Source organism: Leucoraja erinacea, chromosome 29 (assembly GCF_028641065.1).
Source record: "Leucoraja erinacea ecotype New England chromosome 29, Leri_hhj_1, whole genome shotgun sequence".
NCBI lineage: Eukaryota > Metazoa > Chordata > Chondrichthyes > Rajiformes > Rajidae > Leucoraja > Leucoraja erinaceus.
In genome coordinates, this window is record NC_073405.1 from 9,175,158 (window position 1) to 9,196,591 (window position 21,434).

The following is a 21,434-nucleotide window of genomic DNA, read 5'->3' on the forward strand; positions in this document are numbered from 1 at the left end:
ACCCGTTCACACGTCATCCCACTTGCTCATACACTCCCTGCATATTAGGGTTAACCTTCAGAGGCAAATTCACCTACAAACCCGCACGTCTGTGGTGAATTGGGGGGAAACCAGAGCACCCGGTGGAAACCCACACAGTCACAGGAAGAATGTTGAAGAAGGAACAGCAGATGCTGGAAAAGCGAAGGTAGACAAAAGTGCTGGAGAAACTCAGCATCTATAGAGCGAAGGAAATAGGCAACGTTTCGGGCCAAAACCCTTCTTCAGACTGATGGAGGGTGGGAGGGGGAGGGGGGGGAGTCGAGGAGAAAAAAGGAAGAGGAGGAACCCGAGGGCTGGGGGAGAGCTGAGAAGGGGAGGAGGCAGCAAGGGCTACCGGAAATTGGAGAATTCAATGTTTATGCCACTAGGGTGCAGACCCTAGTGAGCGAAGAATGTTGAAACTCCACACAGACAGCACCCCAGGTCAGGATCGAACCCGGATCTCCGACGCTGTGAGACAGCAGCTCTACCAGCTTTAAGCACGGACAAATTGCTCTATCACCCTTGAAATGAGAAACACATGCAGGAAAACCAGGGTACGAGATGAGCAGCCAGCAGCTCGGGGGTTAAAATACTTGCACTCCATGGGCCGGTGACAAGGATGGCAATGGCACATTTGTCTGGAGTTTGTTTTTGGTCTGTTGAAGTGAGGGGGCCTCTCTGGCTGGCTACGCTCCAATGCTACCATCTGGTCAGCACCTCCCTGTTGTCTTTACAGAGATCTGTGTGCTTCCCGAAGCTGCGTCTTCCCGGCCGGGAGCAGAGCTGGAATCTGGCTTTCTCTCTCCCCTCTCGCAGGCCCCCTCTGCGCGGACCAAAGGTAATTCAGACTGAAATCACACGTGTGTGCTCACGATAGCTCCAGTGATTTGTGCTGCCCTAACACGGTAAGAATCTCCACGTACTGGCCTTATGTCCACAACACAGTCACAGAAAGCTGAGCACAGTCAAACCCTTCATGGGCAGAACTGCTTGCTAAATCAGGCGGCAGATAAATTACTCGAGAGTCCTGAAAAACAAATTGAGGTCCCCTAGATAACCTACTTAAAAGAAACACATTCCTGAAGATTTCCTTCAATTACTCGATTCGATGTATTAGAGTTGTGATATCTATACTGTGTGCTGTCAGTTCACCAACGTCATCATCACTGTGCCAGGCTGGAGATTCGCAAGAATTCCCACCTTAAAGTTGATCATTTGCCACGTGGCACATTGCCACGATCAGGATGAAAACCTTTCATTGCATCTATGGGGATAGAAACATCATTATTGCTTCCGGGCAAAGATATTTCATTACACTCAACAGGTCAGGCAGCATCTATGGAGCAAGAAACAGAGTTAACTAGAGAATTCTAGTTTCTCTTTCCACAGAATTGGTGGGCGGCACTGTGGCGCAGCGGTAGAGTTGCTGCCTCACCGCGCCAGAGACCCGGGTTCGATCCTGACTACGGGTGCTGTCTGTACAGAGTTTGTACGGTCTCCCTGCGACCAATGAAGTGGAGGTTTGTAGGCTAATTTGGTTTGGTATAATTGTATATTGCCCCGAGTGTGTGTAGGATAGTACTGGTGTGCAGGATTCGCTGGTCGGCACGGACTCGGTGGGCCGGAGGGCCTGTTCCCTTGCTGTATCTCCAAACTAAACTAAACCAAAATGATGCTGCCTCACCTGCGGAGTGTTTCCAGTACTTTCTGTTTTTGATCCCAATGTCATCTCTGAACTAAAACCCTTCAATCTTAGACCCATCTCCTCTGCACCATCACTGGGATCCTCATATCCTGTGTAATGTGTAGGAATCAGAACTAAACACAGTATTATGAATATTGATTTCTCTAACTTCCATTAACTCTTACTCACTTCGTCCCACCCCCATCCGAATTCTCCGACTAGTTTCATCGCCCTTCTGATTGAACATTTCTGATTGTAGGTCCCGTTGTCACCTTCCCCTCAGCGACATTTCCTTGATCATCGTCCCCTTTGATCTGTGTTTTCACACCTTACCCTTCCAGAGCGCTATGTCTCTCTCCCCCGACTCTCAGTCTGAAGAAGGGTCCCGACCCGAAACATCACCCATTCCTTCTCTCCAGAGATGCTGCCTGTCCCGCTAAGTTACTGCAGCATTTTGTGTCTATCTTTGGTGTAAACCAGCATCTGCGTTCGTTCCTACACAGTATTCCAGTTGTGGTCTAACTCGTGTTTCATGCAGAAGGATAAAAATTTGTCCCTGATTAATAGTTTGGAAAATGAAACATAATGGTCGCTGCACATTCCGCTCCGCTTCTGAATTTCATATTTAGTTTTTTTAATTTTGGCACCAGTATTCGAGGGCAAATTTTCATCCTGCAGACCCAGGATAAATACAGTCCCCCCCCCCCCCCCCCCCCCCCCCCCCCCCCCCACCCCTCATTTCCAAGGGATTTTAAAATGTCGGGCAACGGAGGCACTAGAAACTGCATCGTCTTTCTTAGTACTTTCTGACCAAGTGCAATGTCCGCTGGATGTTATTACAGCTGGATTGTTAAAGAGCAAATAAGACAACTTTATTTTTCATTTAATTTATTAATAGCATTCCAATAATTTCAAAATGTTAGGTTGACATACTGGTTGAGTTTTACCGCATGAAATCCCAGGTGTGTCGAGGTTATAAACGGATGGAAAGAACAATTTTTTTTTTAATGAAAAAACAGTATTCAGCAGTAAAAGAACTGGTATTAGTGTGGAAACTTGGTACAATTTTCCATGTTCTTTAAAAGGCCTCGTTACTCTTGGGACTTGTGCATTACTGTAAGTATTGGCGCTCTTAGTCCTGGATTCTCCAACCTGTGGACCAGTAGCCAATTTTGCTAGCTTGCAATGCCGACACTCAAAGACCAGATGCCTCCTTGAATGGCAATTAGTCATTTGGGTGAGGGGGAAAGATTGAACAGGATGGTGAGTGTATGTCATATCCACTTCAAAGAGTTCAAAGCATTTTTAGACTTTGGACTTTAAAGATACAACGCAGAAACAGGTCCTTCGATCCATCAAGTCCGCAACGACCAGCAATCCCCGCACACTAATGGCCCTGTCCCACTTAGGAAACCTGAACGGAAACCTCTGGAGACTTTGCGCCCCACCCAAGGTGCGGTTCCCGGAGGTTACAGGTGGTTGCTGGAGGTTGCAGGTAGTGGAAGCAGGTAGGGAGAGTGACAAAAACCTCCGGGAACTGCACAAAAACCTTGGGTGGGGCGCAAAGTCTCCAGAGGTTTCCGTTCAGGTTTCCTAAGTGGAACAGGGGCATTTCACTATACAATGTACTAGGGACAATTTTACAATTTTACCCAAGCCAATCAACCTACGAGCTTGTACGTCTTTGGGGTGTGGGAGAAAATGGGGGAGTCCAGAACCAGGCGCCACAATTTAAGAAAAAGGGGTAGGCCATTTAGAACGGAGATGAGGAAACACTTTTTCATCCAGAGATTTGTGAATCTGTGGAATTCTCTGCCTCAGTGGAGGCCAATTCTCTGGATGCTTTCAAGAGAGAGTTAGATAGAGCTCTTAAAGATAGTGGAGTCAAGGGATATGGGGAGATGGAAGGAATGGGGGTACTGATTGTGGATGATCAGCCTAGATCACAGTGAATGGCGGTGCTGGCCCGAAGGGCCGAATGGCCTACTCCTGCAACTATTGTCTATTGTCTCAAACTGGAGCACCCAGAGAAAACCCATGTGGTCACAGGGGAAACATGCAAACTCCGTACAGACAGCACCCATGGTCAGGATCGAACCTGGGTCTCCGGCGCTGTAAGGCAACAACTCTACCACAGTGCCACCATGCCACCCCTGGCACTGAAGGCAGTTAATTAATGTTTAACACTGAGCGATTGACACCAGTAAGATATCAGAATGGACAACCAAATGTTTGGTCAGTGGGATAGCAATTAAGGACTGCCTTTAGTGGGGACAGTTTAGGCTGAGAATTTGAGAATTTGGAATCTCATCAACTAACGGCTCAGAGAAAGGAGTTCAAATCCCGGAATTGTAATTTGATTACAGATAATTAAAAAATAATTGGTCTCACCAATAGTAGTCATGTCAGATCAATCCGCCTCTGGTTCTCTCCGGGAAGGAAACGTGCCATCTTCACCTCTCCTGACCTAAAGTGGTTCATTCTTAACCGCCTCCTAAGTTCTGGGGCAATTATAGTTGGACAATAAAGGCCAGCATTACCTGTGACACCCATATCCCATGAAGAAATGGGCGGCACGATGGTGCAGCGGTAGAGTTGCTACCTAAAGGGCACGTCCCACTTTCATGACCTAATTCATGACCTTTTTTACTCGTGGACATTTTTCATCATGCTAGAAAAAACGCCCCAAACTATTCGAAGCCACGAGCACCAACGACTAGCATCACGGCCTGCTACGACCTACCTACGACCTACCTATGACCTCCTATGACCTCGTGACAACTATGCTGCGAATATGATCCAAGGGCAAACTTGCCAGAGGTCGTGCAAGTGGGACAGGCCCTTAACAGTGCTTACAGCGCCAGAGACTTGGGTTCGATCCCGTCTGCCAGGTGCTGTCTGTACGGAGTTTGTACGTTCTCCCTATGACCACATGGGTTTTCTCCGAGATCTTTGGTTTCCTCCCACACTCCAAAAGGCATAGAGGTCAGTAGGTTAATTGGTTTGGTATAAATGTAAAGTGTGTGTAGGATTGTTGTAATGTGTCAGCGCCAATTCGGTGGGTCGAAGGGCCTGTTTCCATGCAGTATCTCTAAGCTAAGCTTGAAATATACTGTATTAAGAAGCGGTGAGCAATTGACGTCAGGTCTGCACAAGAGTTTTGGGATTTAAGGGAGCTCGGGAATTAGGGTATGTGGAAGATTAGAGGAAGTTACAGAGACTGAGAGCAGTTACATCATGAAAATCTGCAACGTATTAAGAGATGAGCACACAAGCAACAATGATAAATAACCCTTGTTGATTGAACAATTATAAGTGCAACCACAGCCATCTGTAACTGCAATCTATAATAGATCTCTTCTCACTGAAGAACAATCTTGGAGAATCCCACTAAATGGTTTAGTTCAGTTTAAACCATTTCAACTGCTTGCATGGAATCAGGACCTTTGTCCCACCGAGTCCATGCTGACCATCGATCAACTGTTCACACTAGTTCTATGTTGCCCACTTTTGCATCCATTCACTCCACACTGGGGGAGAAACTAGCAGAGGCCAATTAGCCCGCACACCCGCACGCCTTTGGGATGTTGTGCTGCCGCAATAAGTATTTCATTGTTCTGTTTTGGTACATTCGGTAATAAAACACGCTTGACTCGTGGATGTGGGAGGAAACCGGAGCACCCGGAGGAAGCCCACGCAGTCACACGGAGAATGTGCAAACTCCACACAGACAGCACCCGAGGTTGGGATCGAACGCAGGCCTCTACCAGGTGAGCCACTGTGCCATTGTGAGTATATTATGGAAAGAGTCTGAATAAAGACTGCAAGATGGAGTGTTCTTGTCCAGTGTGCCCAATGGGGGGTGGAGGTGAATCGGACAGTACTCGAGCTAATGCTGGGAATGGAGTGATATGTATCACATGAGGTAAGTTTATCTTGGCATTTGGTTCAGCACAGACATTGTGGGCCGAAGGGCCTGTTCCTGTGCTGTATTTTTCGAGCTTCTATGTTCACTACTTAAATGAGATAAGCAGGCTAGATGCAGGGAAGCCTTTTTATGAAGACATGGTGTCCAGAACTGTGTGTGTGTGGGGGGGTGTCTGCTGAGTCTTAGTGTAAGAGGCCGGCCCTTTAGGAGAGTTGTAAGTCTTTTGAAAAGTCCCACAGCAGAGAGTTGTGGGGTCAATAGATTTTCATGGTCACCAGTGGGGTCGTTATATATATTTTTGGCCACCAGGGGAATCGAGGGGGACAAGGAGCGAGGGCAAAGAGACTGAAGCACAAGATCATCCGCGGTACAGAATGGCGGAGTTGGCCCGACAGGCTTTGGGGCCTACGACTGCTCAGATTTTCCCTGTTCTTGATGTAACGAAAGAGCGGAGGGATTTGAAAATCCAGGGCGAAGAATTTGCAAGTCAATACATTAAAGGGTGGTGTGCCAAGTGAACCTGGGAAGGAGGGGGATGGAGCAGAAGGGATGTGGGACCTGGTGCGGTTTACTCGTAGCCAGAGCTCTGTGTATTCAGATACTGTGTTGAAAAGCAAACTCCTGACATAACAGATGGGGCAGGTCTGGAATAAATAAACTTCACCACGTGGAGATGGAGGCATAACACAGTCAGGGTACAAACACACACACACATTGATGGTTGGCAATGTGTTACAAGGCAGTAATTCAAGTGAATAGGTTGCTGACATGACTAACATTGAATCTCCCTGCCAAACATTCGTTATTCTTTATATTTTAACAGTCTGGAGTTTATTTTTAAAATAAATATTTCCTCTCCTTTTCTGTTAACTCTTCAGCAGCTGCCTGCCATGGAGAAAAGGGAAAGGGCATTGACAACTACTCTCACCCACTTGCACAGATGGGCCGTAGAAAGCATTTTATCTGGATGCATCACCGCTTGGTTTGGGAACAGCTCCATCCAAGACCGCGAGAAATTGCAGCGAATTGTGGACGCAGGCCAGACCATCACACAAACCAACCTCCCATCCATTGAATCCATCAACACTTCACGCTGCCTCGGCAAGGCCAGCAGCATAATCAAGGATGAGTCGTCCCCTGGCCACTCCCTCTTCTCCCCTTTCCCATCGGGCAAAAGGTGGAAGGGTGTGAAAACGCACACCTCCAGATACTGGGGCAGTTTCTTCCCAGCTATTATTTGGCAACTAAATCATCCCACCACAACTAGTGAGCAGTCCTAAACTTCTGTCTGCCTCATTGGTGACTCTCGGACTATCTTTGATCTGACTACTGGCTTAACTTTGCACTAAATGTTATTCCCTTGTAAATGGCTCGATTGTTATCATGTATAGGCTGTCCGCTGACTGGATAGCCCGCAACAAAAGCTTTTCACCGTACCTCGGTACACGTGATAATAAACTAAACTGAACTGAGACTGAACTGAACTGGGCGATGGTGCAGAAGAAAGTGGTCTACACAGGAACAATGCAGCTACCCCCTCACCTTCTAGCTTCTCACCACCTTTGACTGAGTCGGTGATTGGAGCCCTTGCTCAGCCATCGGGTTCAAAGGTCCTCCCACTTCCCGGCCCAAACCCCTCAGATACACTGAAAAGCTTTTGTAGCGTGCTAACCAGTCAGCAGAAAGACAACACGTGATTACAATCGAGCTATCCACTGTGTGCAGATACGTGATAAAGGGATTAAACATTTAGTGAAGGATAAAGTCCAGCAGAGTCCGATTAATGGTAGTCCAAAGGTCTTCAATGAGGTAGATGGTAGCACAGGACCACTCTCTAGTTTTTGATATAGTGGTCCAGTTGCCTGATAACAGCTGGGAAGAACCTGTCAATGAATCTGGAGGTGTGCGTTTTCACACTTCTATACCTCTTGCCTGATGGGAGTGGGGAGAAGAGGGAGTGACTGGTCCGTGAGTATGCTGCTGGCTTTGTCGAGGCAGCGTGAAGTGTAAATGGAGTCAACGGAAGATAGGTTGGGTTGTGTGATGATCTGGGCCACGTCCCCAATTCTCTGCAATCTCTTGCAGTCTAGGGTGGAGCTATCCCCAAACCACACAAGCAACGTAAAGTTTCAATATCATAGAATTGTTACTGCAAGAAAGTAGGTTGCTCATCCATTAAATCTGAGGTAGCTCCCAACAAAGGAAACCCATCCATTCCGTTCCTCTGCTTCCTTCAGAAGGTGAATCTGTGGAAGTCATTGCCACAGAAGGCTGTGGAGGCTAAGGCAATAACTATTTTTAAGGCAGGGGTTATGGGGGCAGGCAGGAGAATTGGGTGAGGAGTGATAGATCAGCCATGATTGAATGGCGGAGTAGACTTGATGGGCCGAATGGCCTAAATCTACTCCTATCAATTATGATCTTATGACCTTGGGTGCTTGCCTGTACGTTTTCCCCGTGACCTGCGTTGGTTTTTTTACCACACTCCAAAAACATACAGGTTTGTAGGTTAATTTTGGCTTGGTATAAATGTGAAATTGTCCCTAGTGTGTGTAGGGTGTAGGTAGGAGAATGGGGTTAGGAGGAAGAATGATCAGCCATTGAATGGCGGAGTAGACTTATGAGTAAATGAATGGCCTAATTCTGCCTCTATCACTTATGAACTTGAACTTCACAGCCATATAAATTATTCTGCACCAAATGCACCAAGGCCACTAATTAACTCTTTCCAAGACCTTAACAAGCAGTGAATTCCAGATTATGATCTCCCTCCACCTCAAAAAAAAATCCTCGCAATCTCCCCTGTGTTTTTTGCTGAAATCCATTAATGGAGAGGACTTTTATCTATTTGATCTGTATAAACCCAGCATGATCCTGAATTACTCTATCATGCCTTCCTTGAAAATGACAGGACAAGTCGATGGAGTAGCAAAGGAGGCCAAAAAATGTGCATTATGACATTATGACTTATAATCAATGCCCTCAACGTGTGGGTGTTCGTCTGAAGCGTCGGTTTCCTCCCACATACCAAAGACATACAGGTTTGTAGGTTAATTGGCTTCTGTAAATTGTAAATTGTCCTTGGTGTAGGAGAGTGGTGGTGCATGGGGTGATCGCTGGTTGGCGAGGACTCGATGGGCCGAAGGGTCTGTTTCCTGTGCTGTACCTTTCTGTGTACTATGCTAAAATCTCATTTCAATCTCCTTTGCCTCAACCGCTCCATTAAAAACCTTTCTAGGGAGAATCTCTCATCACTTGGACTATTCTAATAATTAATCTCAATGTTCTCCAGGATCTTCACATACTGGCCATAGGGAATGAGCAGAATTGGATGCAATATTCTAGTTGTGGCCTAACCAACATTTCACCATAGTTTGATATTGTTGAACTGCCCAGTGTTATTTATGATGCTTTGGATACCACTTTATTTTTTCTATTCACTTCCTCAACGTTCTTCCACTTTCAAAGTACTTTTCCATCCATATATCTCTGTGTTCCTAATGAACTACTAACATTTTCTCTAGAGTAAATGCCAAAATTGCCCAAGTCGTGTTAACTGAAATAAAAAATACAGAAGCAGACAAATAGATGAAATAGATCGAGTAGACGCAGAGAGTCTCTTGCTCAGAGTAGCGTAATCGAGAACCAGAGGGCTTAGGTTTAAGGTGAAGGAGGAAAGATTTTCTAGCAATCTGTGGGATAACGTTTTCACGCAAAGAGTGGAGGGTGTATGGAACGAGCTGCCGGAGGAGGTAGTTGAGGCAGGGACTATCGTAACGTTTAAGAAGCAATTAGACAGGTACATGGATAGAACAGGCTTAGAGGGACATGAGTTAAACGCAGGCAAGCGGGACTAGTGTAGATGGTACATGCTGGTCAGTGTGGGCAGGTTTGGTGTAAAAAAGTTACCCCTCAGGTTCCTATTAAATCTTTCCGCCCTCTCCCCTTTCACCTTAAACCAATGTTTCCAAAATTGTGAAAAGAAGGATGTTCATAAATATAATTCTGTTAAAAATTAGGCTCACGGAATCTGAGGAAAACCATTTTTATTATCGGAGCAAAACACATCATCGTTCTAGGGTGTCTGCTGTCGTATAACCCTGTCCCAAAGCACCACCTCAAGTATTTCCAGTATGTTTAATGATCGGCCTGTTCACCAGCCAACATGGAAAGACTCACAAGAAGAGCAAGCCAAACGCAAGACTGTGTAGGCGTAGTCAGTGACAAATTGGTTTCAGGCAATGTCTCCTCCTGCATTGAGCTGTGGCTGAGCCTGGATCTATTGGAGGGGGCGGGGGATCAAGAACCAAGAGTCAAGAGTGTTTAATTGTTACACACACTGACAATGGAACAATTAGAGTCTTACTTGCTGCGACATAACAGGCCCATCAATGCAATACATACAAATACAATATAATAATTATTAAAAATTCAATAAACTAACAGCAGCAATACTCATGCAATAAAAACCTGTCCTTAGTACAAATAAAGACAATCCATTGGCGTTCATTGTTAATCTTATGATTTTATGAAGATATAATTATTAAAAATCAATAAATTAATAACTACAATACTCATACAAAAAAAACCCCAAATTCCTTAGTACAACTAAAGACAGTACTAAGAAGTTTATTGAAGTCTCTAGAAGTTCATTGTAAATCTTATGATTTTATGATTATGATAAGGGTGTCAGGGATCATAGGGTGAAGGCAGTAGAACAGAGTTACGAGGGAGAGATAGGTCAGCAATGATTGAATGGTGGAATAGACTTCATGGGCCGAATGGCCTAAGTCTGCTTCTATAACATGAAATTTAGCGGTGCTGGCTCGAAGGGGCAAATGGCCTGCTCCTGCACATATTGTTTATTGAAATTATTTTATGATTGGGTTAATGATTGAGGAGTGTTTGATGGCTCTGGGCCTGTACTTTCTGGTTTGGAAGGATGAGGGGCGATCTCATTCAAACTCACTGAATAATGAAAGGCTCAGATAGAGTGGAGTTGGAGAGGATGTCTCCAGTAGTGGGAGCGCTTATGATCAGAGGGCACAGCCTCAGAATAAAAGGGTGGTCCTTTGGAATGGAGACGAGGAAGAACAATTGTTAGCCAGAGGATGGAGAATCTGTGGAATTTATCACCACAGATGGCTGTGGAGGCCAAGTCATTGGGTAATTTTAAACCAGAGATTGACAAGTTCATGATTAGTAATGTCGTTGATGGTTACAGGTAGAAGGCATGGGAATGGAATTGAGAGGGGAAAATGGATCAGCCATGATCAAATGACTTAATGGACTGAATGGCCCAATTCTGTGCCTAGAGCTTATGACCTTATAGCTGAGGTTAAGGTTAATTTTGTGTAAGTTTCAAGATTGGTGGTTGTTGGCAAGATGTTATTCTTGAACAGGTTTGGATTAGCTAACCATGACATCATTCCCCCCCCCCCCCCCCCCCCCCTCACCCCTACCCTTCCAGAACTAGTTAGGGTTGGACCTCAAGGGCAAACTGACTCTGAAGAAGAGTCTCGACCCAAAACATCACCTTTTCCTTTTCTCCAGGGAAGCTGCCTGACCGGCTGAGTTACTCCGGCATCTCGTGCAAACTTGGTTCTGATGTTCTCCATGGCCCAGTGTACTGCAAGCAATCCCTGACCTCAGAGCGAACACTGGGCTGAATCATCTCTGATATCAACTGTTTGCCAAGTCTAAGAATAGCCAGCAACAGGATAGCAGTTAAAAGGGCACGAGACATGAATGTCTCCCAACCTTCGTCGCTGCTGTTACTCAAGAAAATTAGTAACACATGTAACCATAATAATATGCATCTGGAAGGGCAGGAGGAAACATTGTGAATTTACATATTTGTTCATGGAAGCTGGTCATCATCAGCAAATCTGCTTTTTATTGCCTATTTCCAATTGCTTATGCATTTAACAATGCATAAGTATAGTATGCAATTCAAAGTCATTGCTGGGTTGTGGACCGTCACATACAGTGATAAAAGCTTCTGTCTGGGAACCAGATGAGTTTTACGACAATCCAGCTGTTTTGTACAGTCATAGAGTCATACAGCACGGAAACAGACAAAGTCAACCTAAAAGGTCCATGCTGACCAAGATGTCCCATCTAAGCTGGTCCCGTTTACATAGAAACATAGAAAATAGGTGCAGGAGTAGGCCATTCGGCCCTTCGAGCCTGCACCGCCATTCAATATGATCATCCAACTCAGTATCCTGTACCTGCCTTCTCTCCATACCCCCTGATCCCTTTAGCCACAAGGGCCACATCTAACTCACTCTTAAATATAGCCAATGAACTGGCCTCTGTTTACCTGTGTTTGGTTTAGTTTAGTTTAGTTTAGAGATACAATGTGGAAACTGGCCCTTCGGCCCACTGAATCCGCACTGACCAGCGATCCCCGCACATTAACACTACCCTACACGCACACTACGGATATTTTTTACATTTACAGCAAGCCAATTAACCTACAAAACTGTACGCCTTTGGAGTGTGGGGGGGAAACTGAGGATCTCAGTGAAAACCCACGCAGGTCTTGGGGGGAACGTACAAACTCCGAACAGACAGCACCCGTAGTCATGATCGAAAACCGGGTCTCTAACACTGTAAGGCAGCAGCTCTACCGCTATGCCACCATGCTGCCCCATAGTTTAAAAGGATATGTTAGCCCCATATCCTTCTAAACCTTTCCTATCCAGGTACCTGTCCAAGTGTCTTTTAAATGCTGTTATAGTACCTGCCTCAACTATCTCCTCCGACTGCTCGTTCCATACACCCACCGCCCTCTGAGTGAAAAAGTTGCCCCTCAGGTTGCTATTAATTTTGTTCCTCTCACCGTAAACCCTGTTTCTTGATTCCCCTCCCCTTGGTAAAAGACTCGGTGCATTCACCTTGAAACAAGGATCTGCAGATGCTGGTTTGCACAGAAGTACAAAGTGCTGGAGTAACTCAGTAGGTCAAACAGCATCTCCAGAGAACATGGATAGGGGATGTTTGGGGTTGGGACACTTCTTCAGACTCCTTTTGTGTCCTTCCAATCTATTTTTCTTGTGGTTTTATGTACCCCTCAGCCTACTGCGCTCCAAGCAGTTCAGAATTAAATTGAATTAATTAAATTAGGCAGGAACGGTGGTGTAGCAGTAGAGCTATAACCTTGCAGCACAGGAGACCAGGGTCCCTCCCACATTCCAAAGCCAATACACGTTTGTCGGTTAATTGGCTTGTTATAAATGTAAAACTAATGTCCCTAGTGTGTGTAGGTAAAGCTAATGTGCAGGGATCACTGGTCGGTGCGGACTCGGTGGGCCGAAGGGCCTGTTTCCACTCTGTATCTGTAAACCTAACTAAAATTGAAATGAGTGTACACAAAAATCCTGGAGAAACTCAGCGGGTGCAGCAGCATCTATGGAGCGAAGGAAATAGGTAACGTTTTGGGCCGAAACCCTTCTTCGCTTCTTGAAATGAGTGTGATGGATCTTGTAATTGCCAGTTAGACAATTGGATAGAAAGTTGGCTTGGTGGTAGGAGGCAGAAGGTGGTAGTGGAAAGTTTTTTATTTCCAGATAGGGGCCTGTAATGAGTGGTGTGCCACCGTGATTGGTGATGGGTTCACTATTTATATTAACGACATGGATGCGCATGAACATGGCACAGTTAGTAAGTGTGCGGATGACACTAACAATAGTGGCACAGTGAAAAGTGAAGACATTTGTCAATGATTGCATTGGGATCTTGTGACAACAGGGCCATAAATTCATAAATTCTAGGATCAGAATTAGGCCATTCGGCCCATCAGGTCTACTCCGCCAATTTTTCCTCTCAACCCCATTCTTCTGCCTTCTCCCCATGACCCCTGACACCCGTACTAATCAGGAATCTGCCGATCTTTGCCAGAGTTTCATGCAGCTAAATGCAAGTTACTCGATCTCTAAACTCATGTTGCCCCGTGTTCTCAGTAGTTGATTTTTGACAATCCACACTTGTTCAAGCAGGACTGGACTACAAAGGCAAGACACAGACTCCCATTCACCAAGCCTTTCCCTTCCAGACCTGCGCATGACCGTATCCTGAAGATTAATCAACCTCTGTAATCTTGTCTGCTGTCAACTCTCCTGGAAGGTTGGCAAAGCTTGTTGACAGCAATAAACAGCGACTGTGTTGATGGGGTGCCCTCCTGCTCCCATGAATTAATATCAATTTTTTGTTTTCAGCCGCCTTGGCTGACAGACTCGACTCTGAACTCTTGACCCCCTGTTAGTCTCCCTTCCTCCGCCAGGAGCGCAGAATCTCGGTGACGTTGGCGAGGGTTGTGACTGGGTCTGGCCAGGCGCTTGAGATGCAGCCAGCCAAGCATACACCAAGAAGGTCGCCTATGCCTCGCCCCGGCGTTAACCCCTTCAGTGCTGAGCTGAATCAAGCTCTGCCCTTGAGAGGCGAGCTGAAGTCACGCCATTTCTTAGAGGATTCTCGGAGTTGACCGCCAATTTGGTCCCACGGAAATGATGGTCGTGACCCACATTCTTAGCTTAACTACTAATGTTGGCAATGACAACCTACATGAAGGGAAACTTTTTCACGTAAAGGGTGGGGGGGCGGGGGGTCTATGGAACGAGCTGCCGGAGGAGGTAGTTGAGGCAGGTACTATCGCAACGTTTAAGAAACACTTAGACAGGTACATGGATAGGACAGGTTTAGACGGATATGAGCCAAACGCAGGCAGGTGGGACTAGTGTAGATGGGACATGTTGGCCTGTGTGGGCAAGTTGGGCTAAAGGGCCTCGTTCCAAGCTGTAAGACTCTATCACACTGTAGTTCACCTTACTTTAGTTGAGTTTAGTTTCAATCTATTATTATCACATGTATCAAGGCACAGTGAAAAGCATTTTGTTGTGTGTTATCCAGGCAGCAGAAAGACTATACATAATTACACTCTAGAGTATACAGATGCAGGATACCCTTTATAACATTTAGTACATGAGGTCCCACAAAATCCAACTAAAGATAGTTCAAAGGTCTCTTTTTTTTTTTTTCTTTTTTTTGTTTATTTTATTAGAAGTTAATACAGCACAAAACAGTACAGTGGAACCTAATTTTAGGTGCCAACTATGTAATACCGTAATCCATTCTATGTACAACCTCTAGTTTTATGTTATGAGAAGGAAGTAAGCAAGACAAGAAAAAGAAAACAATAGAAAGAGGAAAAAGTGGAAAAATAGATGGTAGAGAGTAGAAAAACGTGAAGTGTGTATATAAAAAATAAAAAAGGAAGAGAGAAAGTGGAAAGTAGAAATAGAAGAGAAGGCCCCTTAAAAGAGAATTTTTCAAATCTGTATTCGGAGATGTAGATCTATCCGCGTCATGAACTGAAATCAGCAATCTTTACGGTACCGCTGCATCACATGATTCCAAAAAGTCGATGAAATGAGACCAACTCCTTAAGAATTGGTCATATTTATCTATTAGTCGGAGTCTCATTTCTTCAAGGCGTGCTATGTCCATCATATTCCTAATCCACATTTTAACAGTTGGTGTGGTTGTATTTTTCCAAAATTTAAGTATCAATTTATTTCCAATTATTAACCCATAATTAAAAAAAACATTTTGATCTTTATTTAAATTGGTATCTTCTCCTATTATTCCAAATATAATCCATTCCGTTTTGGGTTCTATTCTTGACTTGAAAAGCTTTGTAAATATATCAAATATATCACTCCAAAATTTATTCAACTTTGTACATCCTACAAATGAATGTGTTATATTAGCGTTTTGAAACAAAGTTCAAAGGTCTCTAATGAGGTAGATGGGAGGTCAGGACTGCTCTGGCTGCGTTCATTTGCCTGATAACAGCTGAGAAGAAACTGTCCCTGAATCTGGAAGTGTGCTTATCCAAACATATGTACCTCTTGCCTGATAGAAGATGGGAAGAGATGGGTTGACTAGGGTAATGTCTGGAGGACAAGTTTTCACTTGGATGGAGGCAGTTGTATGGAAAGAGCTGCCAGAGGAAGTGGTAGAGGCAGATATAATTACAGCATTCAAAAGACATGGAAGCGGGCACTTAAGGAAAAGGGAGTGGAGGGCTCTCGGGCTGATGTGGGCACACGGAATTAGCGTAGATAAACCTCACAGTCATCATGGACAAGTTGGGCCCAGGGGACTGTTCCATCGAAAACATAGAAAATAGTTGCAGGAGTAGGCCATTCGTGTCAGCATCGCCATTCAATATGATGATGGCTGATCATCCAGAATCAGGACTCTGTTCCTGCTTTGTCCCCATATCCCTTGATTCCGTTAGCCCTAAGAGCTATATCTAACTCTCTCTTGAATACATCCAGTGAATTGGCCGCCACAGCCTTCTGTGGCAGGGAATTCCACAGATTCACAACTCTCTGGCTGAAAATGTTTTTCCTCATCTCAGTCATAAATGGCCTACCCCTTATTCTTAAACTGTGATCACTGGTTCTGGACTCCCCCCCCCCAACATTGGGACCATTTTTCCTGCATCTAGACTATCCAATCCCTTAAGAATTTTATATGTTTCTATAAAGTGCCCTCTCATCCTTCTAAATTCCAGTGAATAATAAGCCCAGTCGATCCATTCTTTCGTCATACTGTATGTTAGTCCCGCCACTGGTTGAACAATTCCACGACTCCATGACTCGGGAGAATTCCCATGTCCTTTCCCGGATTGGGATCCGTCTGAGGGAATGGTTTTTTGCAAAGGTTACGCCATCCCCATGGTTGCACTCTGTCAGTGCACAGAAAGGCAGCTTAGGAATTGTGGTCAAGTCAACACCAGCCTTCTCAGCAGGGACAAGCCAGGGATGAAACAGTTCGACATGTCCAAAGCCTCGTCATTCAAGGTTCCAAGTGGGGACCAATACCAGTTTATGTAGACATAAGGAAATGCAAGTGCTGGTCTACCAAAAAAAAGACACAAAGTGCTGGAGTAAGTCAGGTAACATCTCTGAAGAACATGGATAGGTGACTCTTGAACTATCCTTGCCTCATGGATAGGTGACCCTTGGACTATCCTTACAACAGTCTGAAGAAGGGTCTCGATCCGAAACGTCACCTATTCCTTCGTTCCATAGATGCTGCCTCACCCGCTGAGTTTCTCCAGCATTTTTGTCTACCTTCGATTTTTACAGCATCTGCAGTTCTTTCTTAAACACTTGGACTATTCTTGATTGGACTTTGCTGGCTTTACCTTGCACTAAACGTTGTACCCTTATCATGTATCTACTGTATACACTGCAAATGGATGGATTGTAATCTTTCTGCTGACTGGTTAGCACGCAACAAAAGCATTTCACTGTATCTCGGTACACAGGACAATAAACTAAACTGAAACTGGTAGGTGACGTTTCGGGTCGGGACACTTCTTCAGACTGATTGTGGTAGGGACATGAATGCTGGAGGAGAGGTGGGAACAAGACAAGTTATGTCTCTCTCGGTAGAATGTTTGTGCACTAAGGATGGTTTGTTGACTTTTATTCAACAATCAGTTGCTTTTCATGGAGATGGTGTCCCCCCTCTAGTTGTCTGATAGAGTGCACAAGAAATAGGATGGAATAGGCCACTCGGCCCTTCAAACCTGTCCCATCTTTCAATCTAATCATGGCTGATCTGTCCTAGGTCTCAAGTCTTCTTCTATACCAGATCTCCACAGCCTTTAATACACCAATCTTTCAAACAGACATCTACCTCCACTTTAGTTTGGCCTTTAGAGATACATCTCGGAAACAGGCCCTTCCATCCACCGAGTCCGCGCCGACAACCGATCACCCCGTACACCAGCACTATGGACAGTTTTGCCATTTTTACCAAAGCCAATTAACCTACAAACTTGTACGTCTTTGGAGTGTGGGAGCAAACCGGGACACTTGGAGACAACCCACGGGGAGAGCGTTGAAACTCCGCACAAACTGCACCCATGGTCAGGAACGAACATGGGTCGCTGGCGCTGTGAGGCAGCAACTCTACCACATTGCCACTCTGCCACCCTAAGGATGGTTTGTCGGCTTTTATTCAGCCGTCAGCTACTTTAAAAACTTTAATTAAATTTGATAGTTATTCAACCATCACCCACTTTAAATATTCCTAACGAGTTTGCCTCTCAGCTCTCTGGGTTGAGAACAATAGAGATTCGACACTCTGTGTGAAAAGAAAGTTGACTATCCAGCCCATTGTGTTTGTTAGAATCAGACATTGATGAACCTTCTAATGCTGTTTCCTTCGGCAATAGTGGAGAGGTTGGTGCGGTGGTCGATGATGGCGCTGACGGACAGATCATGTGGAAGTGAGGACGCCGCTGACGGGGGAAGGAACAAAGGAGGACCCAGCGTGGGGGGGCCGCCGTGAGGAAGGTGGAGGGGGGGGGGGGAACAAATGGGGACCTGGCGCGGGTGGTACTTTGTAACTTTGTAAACGCCCTTTAAAGGCGACTATTTGCATACCTTGGGCATGCAAGCAAAGAATTTCACCGTGACTTTGGCGTTGCATGTGACAAAAAAGTAATAAGTGAAGTAAGTAAAGTACTGCTCCCTGGCATCATTACACTTGCCCCTCGTCAGCTCCCACCGGCGAGTCTCCGTGAAAACAAAGGGTTAAATCCCTTTGCTCAGCTGGTTTGACAGAATTGCTCAGAGTATCAGCCCAAACAGTGGCCACTTAGCAAACGTGGTATTTTAATGGAAAAAACAGACAACGTATGAAAAAGGAAATGAACTGGACTTTGTGCTTCCATCCTGTTCTTTGAAGCCTGATTAAATGCAAAATGCAGCATTTCCATTTCTCATTTGACCCCGGGGAACATTAAAGGCACGCAGTGTACGGCGTGCAAACAGCCACTTTGCTTCAGTAATTTTACCACTGGACTCTATTAAGGGGTGGCACAGTAACACAGCAGCAGAGTCGCTGTCTTATGCCCCTGTTCCACTTAGAATACCTGAACGGAAACCTCTGGAGACTTTGTGCCCCACCCAAGGTTTCCGTGTGGTTCCCGGAGGTTCCCGGAGGTTTTTGTCAGTCTCCCTGCCTGCTTCCACTACCTGCAACCTCCGGCAACCACCTGCAACCTCCAGCAACCGCACGGAAACCTTGGGTGGGGCGCTAGGTCTCCAGAGGTTTCCGTTCAGGTTTCCTAAGTGGGACAGGGGCATAACAGCGCCAGACACCCGGGTTCGACTCTGACTCCATGGGACCTGCCTACAGTATGGAATTTTACCTTCCCCCTGTGGCCGTGTGGGATTTCTCCGGGTGCTGCGGTTTCCTCCCACACTCCTAAGGAGTACAGGTATGCAGGTTAATCGGCTTGGTATAGGTGTAAATTGTCCCTAGAGCGTGTAGAATAGTTAATGTGCGGGGATCGCTGGGCGGTGCAGAATCAGTGGTCCTGTTTCCGCGCTGTATCTCAAAACTAAACTAAACTAAACTAAACTAAGCTAAACCAATGGTAGACAAAAATGCTGGAGAAACTCAGCGGGTGAGGCAGCATCTATGGAGCGAAGGAAATAGGCAACGTTTCGGGACGAAACGTTGCCTATTTCCTTCGCTCCATAGATGCTGCCTCACCCGCTGAGTTTCTCCAGCATTTTTGTCTACCTTCGATTTTCCAGCATCTGCAGTTCCTTCTTAAACTAAACCTATCCTATCCATCTGCTAATTAAGGTTAGTTAATTAATCTCTACTCACCGGTCAGTGGGAAATAGATTTTATTTTGTTACCCTGTCTATGTCTCTGTTCTTTTTACACTCCTCAATTAAATTCCCCCTCGGTAGCCTTAGTTGCGAATAATGCACCTGCAGCTGAGCCAAATTTATGCAGGGTTTTGCACTAAATGAAGTCGTGGAGTCATACAGCATGGAAACAGGCCCTTCGGCCCAACTTGCCCATGCTGACCAAGATGCCCCATCTACACAAGTCCCTCATGCCCATATCCCTCTAAACTTTTCCTGTCCATGGACCTGTCCAAATGTATTTTATATGTTGCCATAGCATCTGCCTCCACTACCGGGTGGACTGGGCCTAAAAATATTGGTTGCCAGGAGACAAAGGGGGCCCACTTCATCAGTGGCCCACTTGCCATTGGACAAGCTGACACCCTGGCCAGTCCACCACTGGTTCCATACACCCACCACCCTTTGTGTGAAAAAAAATTACCCCCTCAGATTTCTTTTAAATCATAATCCTTTTAAATCATTAAACCATAAACCTATGTCTTCTGGTTCTTGGTTCCCCAGCTCCGGGTAAAAGACTCTGCTGGAAATTCCCACATACGGACAGAAGGCAGGTTTGGAGTTGGTCACATGTTGTGACGTCTCTTTTGGCCAAAGAGTCAGTTGATGCGTTCCAAGGAAGCAAGGAGATCCCTTTGCCTCTTTTTTCCAGTAGCATTGTCCAAGCTTCCATTACGTAAGGAAGACTGAGAAGAGATCAGATTGAGATCTCCATCGATCCATATATGTTCCTCCTCTTATGATTGATGGAAAGAGACAATTTGGAAACAGGCCCTTCGGCCCACCAAGTCCATACCAACCACCACCGACCTGTTCACATGAGTCCTATATTATCCCATAGAACTATCCCTTCCCTACACACTTGGTTCAAGTTTACAGTGGCCAATTAACCCACAAACCTGTATGTCTTTGGAGTATGGGAGGAAACCAGAGCACCCGGAGCAAACCCCAAATTGACTTTTGTAGATTGTAAATTGTCCCTAGTGTGTGGGATAGTGCCAGAGTATATGGTAATCGCTGGGCGGTGAGGACTCAGTGGGCTGAAGGGCCTGTTTCCACACTGTATTTCTAAAGTCTAAAGGATGTTTGTGACCAGAGTAAAAATCAGCAAGGACCTGTTGAACTCAAGGACCTTTTTCTACCTTAAACCACGACAAGCTACACCTTCCCCCACCTCTCTTTTCCAATGTTCTCCCTTCTGCTACAATCAGTCTGAAGAAGGTTGCCGGCCCGAAACGTCACCTATCCATCCACCTCCACAGACGCTGCCTGACCCACTGAGTTACTCCAGCACTTTGTGTTTTGCTCAAGTTTGCAGCATCTGCAGTTCCCTGTGCCTCCGGCAGCTTATATGGTCACATTGATGCAGCAAATGAATGCCACAATACTTTGTAGGAGCCGGGTATCAAACCAAATTTGACAAGTTGCACGGTTAAAAAGGGAAGGTGGCAGAGCAGAAATGTTTGCTTGCAAAGCGGAGAAACAGACAGGGAGATGAACAGAGAAAGGCAGAAAAAAACAGAGCTTGTGCCCTTGGCAGCTGAAGGCATTAAAACCAGTGTTATACACATCCTATGTTATCATTTCACAGAATATTTCTGATAAATGAAATCAAGAAAAAATAAAAATGCGGTTGCTAACTGGGCTTAAATCAGTTGTGGTTTGGAGTGAAATAGAAGTTGTCCTCTTAGAACTCTTTAACAATGAGGGAGAATAATGATTCAGTGACCTCCGCTTCACCCTGGTGTTATTGTCTACTTGCATAATGAGTTATAACCATGAAAATAGACTCCAACAAGCCTGTGAATGATTTGTAACACATCGGGCATTCTCTGTCTTTCGCCTCCGTAGTGCTCCTTCTGTCCAATTCCTCACTTCAGCTCATTAAAGTCTGTGAAAGTGAAGCCTCCGCCATCGCTTCAGCACTGATAACGTGAAAGGGTCGCGACCCCTCCCGCGCTCGCAGGCCAAGTTTATGCCTGAAGCTGCAAACGGTTTCAGGGACTGTTGTGAGGAGAGTTGTGCCCAGGACAAGTGCAGTTTAGTC

General features: G+C 45.5%; 1 protein-coding gene across 1 annotated transcript in view; it reads left to right on the forward strand.

Annotated features, from left to right (window-relative positions):
- The first annotated feature begins 840 nt into the window (after nucleotides 1-840).
- Nucleotides 841-21,434, forward strand: part of LOC129711124 (casein kinase I) — a 135,888-nt gene continuing 115,294 nt past the window's right edge. The window contains exon 1 of the mRNA XM_055658541.1: nucleotides 841-862. The gene's annotated coding sequence lies outside the window, so the exon portion shown is untranslated. The remainder of the gene's footprint in view (nucleotides 863-21,434) is intronic.